The sequence below is a fragment of the Lolium rigidum genome, chromosome 2 (assembly GCF_022539505.1).
Source record: "Lolium rigidum isolate FL_2022 chromosome 2, APGP_CSIRO_Lrig_0.1, whole genome shotgun sequence".
In the NCBI taxonomy this organism is placed as follows: Eukaryota; Viridiplantae; Streptophyta; class Magnoliopsida; order Poales; family Poaceae; genus Lolium; species Lolium rigidum.
In genome coordinates, this window is record NC_061509.1 from 127451801 (window position 1) to 127460695 (window position 8895).

Here is an 8895-nt window from a genome sequence, read left to right on the forward strand (position 1 = left end):
AATAGAATAGCCACCGTGTTCATGCTGGGTGATGACGCGTAAAGCACACGCCCGTTGGGAACCCCAAGTGGAAGGTGTGATGCGTACAGCAGCAAGTTTCCCTCAGTAAGAAACCAAGGTTTATCGAACCAGTAGGAGTCAAGAAGCACGTCGAAGGTTGATGGCGGCGGGATGTAGTGCGGCGCAACACCAGGAATTCCGGCGCCAACGTGGAACCTGCACAACACAACCAAAGTACTTTGCCCCAACGAAACAGTGAGGTTGTCAATCTCACCGGCTTGCTGTAACAAAGGATTAGATGTATAGTGTGGATGATGATTGTTTGCGAGAAAACAGTAGAACAAGTATTGCAGTAGATTGTATTCGATGTAAAAGAATGGACCGGGGTCCACAGTTCACTAGAGGTGTCTCTCCCATAAGATAAATAGCACGTTGGGTGAACAAATTACAGTTGGGCAATTGACAAATAGAGAGGGCATGACCATGCACATATATGATATGATGAGTATTGTGAGATTTAATTGGGCATTACGACAAAGTACATAGATCGCTATCCAGCATGCATCTATGCCTAAAAAGTCCACCTTCGGGTTATCATCCGAACCCCTTACAGTATTAAGTTGCAAACAACAGACAATTGCATTAAGTATGGTGCGTAATGTAATCAATAACTACATCCTCGGACATAGCATCAATGTTTTATCCCTAGTGGCAACAACACATCCACAACCTTAGAACTTTCTCATCATCGTCCCGCATTTAATGGAGGCATGAACCCACTATCGAGCATAAATACTCCCTCTTGGAGTTAAGAGTAAAAACTTGGCCAGAGCCTCTACTAATAACGGAGAGCATGCAAGATCATAAACAACACATAGGTAATAGATTGATAATCAACATAACATAGTATTCTCTATCCATCGGATCCCAACAAACACAACATATAGCATTACAGATAGATGATCTTGATCATGTTAGGCAGCTCACAAGATCCGACAATGAAGCACATAAGGAGAAGACGACCATCTAGCTACTGCTATGGACCCATAGTCCAGGGGTGAATTACTCACTCATCACTCCGGAGGCGACCATGGCGGTGAAGAGTCCTCCAGGAGATGATTCCCCTCTCCGGCAGGGTGCCGGAGGCGATCTCCTGAATCCCCCGAGATGGGATTGGCGGCGGCGGCCTCTCTGAAAGGTTTTCCGTATCGTGGCTCTCGGTACTGGGGGTTTCACGACGAAGACTTTAAGTAGGCGGAAGGGCAGGTAAAGGGGCGTCACGAGGGGCCCACACACCAGGACCGCGCGGCCAGGGCCGCGCGGCCAGGGCCCAGGCCGCGCCGCCCTGTTGTGTCGCCACCTCGTGGACCCACTTCGTAAGTCCTCCGGTCTTCTGGAAGCTTCGTGTAAAAATAGGACCCTGGGCGTTGATTTCGTCCAATTCCGAGAATATTTCCTTACTAGGATTTCTGAAACCAAAAACAGCAGAAAACAACAACCGGCTCTTCGGCATCTCGTTAATAGGTTAGTGCCGGAAAATGCATAAATATGACATAAAGTATGCATAAAACATGTAGATATCATCAATAATGTGGCATGGAACATAAGAAATTATCGATACGTCGGAGACGTATCAGCATCCCCAAGCTTAGTTCCTGCTCGTCCCGAGCGGTAAACGATAACAAAGATAATTTACGGAGTGACATGCCATCATAACCTTGATCATACTATTGTAAGCATATGTAATGAATGCAGCGATCAAAACAATGGTAATGACATGAGTAAACAAATGAATCATAAAGCAAAGACTTTTCATGAATAGTACTTTCAAGACAAGCATCAATAAGTCTTGCATAAGAGTTAACTCATAAAGCAATAAATCAAAGTAAAGGTATTGAAGCAACACAAAGGAAGATTAAGTTTCAGCGGTTGCTTTCAACTTATAACATGTATGTCTCATGGATATTGTCAATGTAAAGTAATATAACAAGTGCAATATGCAAGTATGTAGGAATCAATGCACAGTTCACACAAGTGTTTGCTTCTTGAGGTGGAGAGAGATAGGTGAACTGACTCAACATAAAAGTAAAAGAAAGGCCCGTCGCAGAGGGAAGCATTGATTGCTATATTTGTGCTAGATCTTTGGTTTTGAAAACAAGAAACAATTTTGTCAACGGTAGTAATAAAGCATATGTGTTATGTAAATTATATCTTACAAGTTGCAAGCCTCATGCATAGTATACTAATAGTGCCCGCACCTTGTCCTAATTAGCTTGGATTACCGGGATTGTCATCGCAATACACATGTTTTAACCAAGTGTCACAAAGGGGTACCTCTATGCCGCATGTACAAAGGTCTAAGGAGAAAGCTCGCATTGGATTTCTCGCTTTTGATTATTCTCAACTTAGACATCCATACCGGGACAACATAGACAACGAGATAATGGACTCCTCTTTAATGCATAAGCATGTAGCAACAATTAATGTTCTCATATGAGATTGAGGATATATGTCCAAAACTGAAACTTCCACCATGGATCATGGCTTTAGTTAGCGGCCCAATGTTCTTCTCTAACATTATGCATGCTCTAACCATTAAATGAGTGGTAAATCTCCCTTACTTCAGACAAGACGGACATGCATAGCAACTCACATGATATTCAACAAAGAGTAGTTGATGGCGTCCCCGGGAACATGGTTACCGCACAACAAGCAACTTAATAAGAGATAAAGTGCATAAGTACATATTCAATACCACAATAGTTTTTAAGCTATTTGTCCCATGAGCTATATATTGCAAAGGTAAAGAATGGAAATTTTAAAGGTAGCACTCAAGCAATTTACTTTGGAATGGCGGAGAAATACCATGTAGTAGGTAGGTATGGTGGACACAAATGGCATAGTGGTTGGCTCAAGGATTTTGGATGCATGAGAAGTATTCCCTCTCGTACAAGGTTTAGGCTAGCAAGGTTATTTGAAACAAACACAAGGATGAACCGGTGCAGCAAAACTCACATAAAAGACATATTGTAAACATTATAAGACTCTACACCGTCTTCCTTGTTATTCAAACTCAATACTAGAAATTATCTAGACTTTAGAGAGACCAATTATGCAAACCAAATTTTAGCAAGCTCTATGTGTTTCTTTATTAATAGGTGCAAAGTATATGATGCAAGAGCTTAAACATGAGCACAACAATTGCCAAGTATCAAATTATTCAAGACATTTTAGAATTACTACATGTAGCATTTCCCGATTCCAACCATATAACAATTTAACGAAGAAGATTCAACCTTCGCATGAATACTATGAGTAAAGCCTAAGGACATATTTGTCCATATGCAACAGCGGAGCGTGTCTCTCTCCCACACAATGAATGCTAGGATCCATTTTATTCAAACAAAAACAAAAATAAAAACAAACAGACGCTCCAAGTAAAGCGCATAAGATGTGATGGAATAAAAATATAGTTTCAGGGGAGGAACCTGATAATGTTGTCGATGAAGAAGGGGATGCCTTGGGCATCCCCAAGCTTAGACGCTTGAGTCTTCTTGAAATATGCAGGGGTGAACCACCGGGGCATCCCCAAGCTTAGAGCTTTCACTCTCCTTGATCTTATTGTATCATCTCCCTCTCTTGATCCTTGAAAACTTCCTCCACACCAAACTCAAAACAACTCATTAGAGGGTTAGTGCACAATTAAAATTTACATGTTCAGAGGTGACATAATCATTCTTAACACTTCTGGACATTGCACAAAGCTACTGAAAGTCAATGGAATAGAAAAATCCATCAAGCATAGCAAAACAGGCAATGCGAAATAAAAGGCAGAATCTGTCAAAACAGAACAGTTCGTAAAGACGAATTTTATTGAGGCACCAGACTTGCTCAGATGAAAATGCTCAAATTGAATGAAAGTTGCGTACATATCTGAGGATCACTCACGTAAATTGGCATAATTTTCTGAGTTACCTACAGAGAATTAGGCCCAGATTCGTGACAGAAAAGAAATCTGTTTCTGCGCAGTAATCCAAATCTAGTATGAACCTTACTATCAAAGACTTTACTTGGCACAACAATGCACAAAACTAAGATAAGGAGAGGTTGCTACAGTAGTAACAACTTCCAAGACTCAAATATAAAATAAAAGTACTGTAGTAAAAACATGGGTTGTCTCCCATAAGCGCTTTTCTTTAACGCCTTTCAGCTAGGCGCAAAAAGTGTATATCAAGTGTTATCAAGAGACGAAGTATCAACATCATAATTTGTTCTAATAATAGAATCAAAAGGTAACTTCATTCTCTTTCTAGGGAAGTGTTCCATACCTTTCTTGAGAGGAAATTGATATTTAATATTACCTTCCTTCATATCAATGATAGCTCCAACAGTTCGAAGAAAAGGTCTTCCCAATATAATGGGCCAAGATGCATTGCATTCAATATCCAAGACAACAAAATCAACGGGGACAAGGTTATTGTTAACGGTAATGCGAACATTATCAACTCTCCCCAAAGGTTTCTTTGTAGAATGATCAGCAAGATTAACATCCAAATAACAATTTTTCAATGGTGGCAAGTCAAGCATATTATAAATCTTCTTAGGTATAACGGAAATACTTGCACCAAGAAAGCATTACAATCAAAGTCATTGACCTTCATCTTAATGATGGGCTCCCAACCATCCTCTAGCTTCCTAGGAATAGAAGCTTCACGTTCTAGTTTCTCTTCTCTAGCTTTTATGAGAGCATTTGTAATATGTTTTGTGAAAGCCAAGTTTATAGCACTAGCATTAGGACTCTTAGCAAGTTTTTGTAAGAACTTTATAACTTCAGAGATGTGGCAATCATCAAAATCCAAACCATTATAATCTAAAGCAATGAGATCATCATCCCCAATGTTGGAAAAAATTTCAGCAGTTTTATCACAGAGAGTCAGCAGTTTAGCAGTTTCCTGCAGCTTTGCGTGCTTTGCATTAGAAGTGGAAACATTGCCAACACCAATCCTTTTACCATTATTAGTAGGAGGTGCAGCAACATGTGGAGCATTAGCATTGCTAGTGGTGGTAATAGTCCAAACTTTAGCTATATTATCTTCTTTAGCATTTTCTTCTTTCTCCCACCTAGCACGCAATTCAACCATCAATCTTATGTTCTCATTAATTCTAACTTGGATGGCATTTGCTGTAGTAACAATTTTATTATTATGATTTTCATTAGGCATAACTTTCAATTTCAAAACATCAACATCAGCAACAAGACTATCGACTTTAGAAGCAAGTATATCAATTTTCCCAAGCTTTTCTTCAACAGATTTGTTAAAAGCAGTTTGTGTACTAATAAATTCTTTAAGCATAGCTTCAAGTCCAGGGGGTGTGTTCCTATTATTGTTGTAAGAATTCCCATAAGAATTACCATAACCATTACCATTATTATAAGGATATGGCCTATAGTTATTACTAGAATTGTTCCGATAAGCATTGTTGTTGAAATTATTATTTTTAATGAAGTTTACATCAACATGTTCTTCTTGAGCAACCAATGAAGCTAACGGAACATTATTAGGATCAACATTAGTCCTATCATTCACAAGCATAGACATAATAGCATCAATCTTATCACTCAAGGAAGAGGTTTCTTCGACGGAATTTACCTTCTTACCTTGTGGAGCTCTTTCCGTGTGCCATTCAGAGTAATTAATCATCATATTATCAAGAAGCTTTGTTGCTTCACCAAGAGTGATGGACATAAAGGTACCTCCAGCAGCTGAATCCAATAGGTTCCACGAAGGAAAGTTCAGTCCTGCATAAAAGGTTTGGATGATCATCCAAGTAGCCAGTCCATGGGTTGGGCAATTTTTAACCAAAGATTTCATTCTTTCCCAAGCTTGTGCAACATGCTCATTATCCAATTGTTTTAAATTCATTATGCTACTCCTCAAAGATATAATTTTAGCAGGGGGATAATATCTACCAATAAAAGCATCCTTGCATTTAGTCCATGAATCAATACTATTCTTAGGCAGAGATAGCAACCAATCTTTAGCTCTTCCTCTTAATGAGAAAGGAAACAATTTTAATTTTATAATGTCACCATCTACATCTTTATACTTTTGCATTTCACACAATTCAACAAAATTATTGAGATGGGCAGCAACATCATCGGAACTAACACCGGAAAATTGCTCTCGCATAACAAGATTCGATAAAGCGAGGTTTAATTTCAAAGAATTCTGCTGTAGTAGCAGGTGGAGCAATAGGTGTGCATAAGAAATCATTATTATTTGTGGTTGTGAAGTCACACAACTTAGTATTTTCAGGAGTACCCATTTTAGCAGTAGTAAATAAAGCAAACTAGATAAAATAAATGCAAGTAACTAATTTTTGTGTGTTTTTGATATAGAGTGCAAGACAGTAAATAAAGCTAGCAACTAATTTTTTTGTGTTTTGATATAATGCAGCAAACAAGAAAGTAAATAAAATAAAGCAAGACAAAAACAAAGTAAAGAGATTGGATTGTGGAGACTCCCCTTGCAGCGTGTCTTGATCTCCCCGGCAACGGCGCCAGAAATTTAGCTTGATGACGCGTAAAACACACGCCCGTTGGGAACCCCAAGTGGAAGGTGTGATGCGTACAGCAGCAAGTTTCCCTCAGTAAAAAACCAAGGTTTATCGAACCAGTAGGAGTCAAGAAGCACGTCGAAGGTTGATGGCGGCGGGATGTAGTGCGGCGCAACACCGGGGATTCCGGCGCCAACGTGGAACCTGCACAACACAATCAAAGTACTTTGCCCCAACGAAACGAGTGAGGTTGTCAATCTCACCGGCTTGCTGTAACAAAGGATTAGATGTATAGTGTGGATGATGATTGTTTGCGAGAAAACAGTAGAACAAGTATTGCGAGTAGATTGTATTCGATGTAAAAGAATGGACCGGGGTCCACAGTTCACTAGAGGTGTCTCTCCCATAAGATAAATAGCATGTTGGGTGAACAAATTACGGTTGGGCAATTGACAAATAGAGAGGGCATGACCATGCACATATATGATATGATGAGTATTGTGAGATTTAATTGGGCATTACGACAAAGTACATAGACCGCTATCCAGCATGCATCTATGCCTAAAAAGTCCACCTTCAGGTTATCATCCGAACCCCTTCCAGTATTAAGTTGCAAACAACAGACAATTGCATTAATATGGTGCGTAATGTAATCAATAACTACATCCTCGGACATAGCATCAATGTTTTATCCCTAGTGGCAACATCACATCCACAACCTTAGAACTTTCTGTCACTGTCCCAGATTTAATGGAGGCATGAACCCACTATCGAGCATAAATACTCCCTCTTGAAGTTAAGAGTAAAAACTTGGCCAGAGCCTCTACTAATAACGGAGAGCATGCAAGATCATAAACAACACATAGGTAATAGATTGATAATCAACATAACCTAGTATTCTCTATCCATCGGATCCCAACAAACACAACATATAGCATTACAGATAGATGATCTTGATCATGTTAGGCAGCTCACAAGATCCGACAATGAAGCACATAAGGAGAAGACGACCATCTAGCTACTGCTATGGACCCATAGTCCAGGGGTGAACTACTCACTCATCACTCCGGAGGCGACCATGGCGGTGAAGAGTCCTCCGGGAGATGATTCCCCTCTCCGGCAGGGTGCCGGAGGCGATCTCCTGAATCCCCCGAGATGGGATTGGCGGCGGCGTCTCTGGAAGGTTTTCCGTATCGTGGCTCTCGGTACTGGGGGTTTCGCGACAAAGACTTTAAGTAGGCGGAAGGGCAGGTAAAGGGGCGTCACGAGGGGCCCACACACCAGGGCCGCGCGGCCAGGGCCCAGGCCGCGCCGCCCTGTTGTATCGCCACCTCGTGGCCCCACTTCGTAAGTCCTCCGGTCTTCTGGAAGCTTCGTGTAAAAATAGGACCCTGGGCGTTGATTTCGTCCAATTCCGAGAATATTTCCTTACTAGGATTTTTGAAACCAAAAACAGCAGAAAACATCCAACTGGCTCTTCGGCATCTCGTTAATAGGTTAGTGCCGGAAAATGCATAAATATGACATAAAGTATGCATAAAACATGTAGATATCATCAATAATGTGGCATGGAACATAAGAAATTATCGATACGTCGGAGACGTATCACTGGGCCCTACCCTTAGTGGCCGAGTTCAGAGCGCCGAAATTCTCCGCCGCCGATCCTGGGACGCAGAGGCCACCGACGAAAACAAAATGGCGACAGAGGCGCTGATGACCAGTATCCACGAGCTCCAAAATACCCGTGGCAAAGAACTGTCGGGTATCCAAATTACAGTGTATTTCCTTAGGATTAGAGTGCAGCCTCTGCAGGCTCGCAAGAATCCTCTCTGGATGTATGCTGGCGAAAAAGATGTCGACCGCCTCTCCAAGGATCTTTCAGTAAAAGACTTGGAAAAGCTTGTCCGAAAAATCTCATCACTCAGCAAGAAAGACGCCATTCCATCCTCCTGTGTCGCGGAGCCGTATAGCGGCGCCAACGCCCTCCCCAAGGTAAATTATCATTGTCCTTACTGCTATTTTGTCGATTGCTATTTTTTGTAACATTTGCCGACTGCTATTTTGCTGACTTCCCTGGTGTAACTTACTGTCGATATATGTTTTCTCCTTGTAGAAACATCAAGTTTTATCTTCTCTTCCTCCTCTTCCTGAAGGCGGGAAAGTCGAAGAACGAACCATCGTCACCGACGAGAACCAGGGCACTTCTCGCCCCGAGAGTGAAGTTGCGGGTTCTCACAAATCCGCGGCTTCCTCTGAAAGAGAAGTTGAGTCTGAGGCCTCCGAGTCTACGCATTCTCTCCCCTCTGCTGCTTCTCCGACGAACAAGCGGAAAAGGGA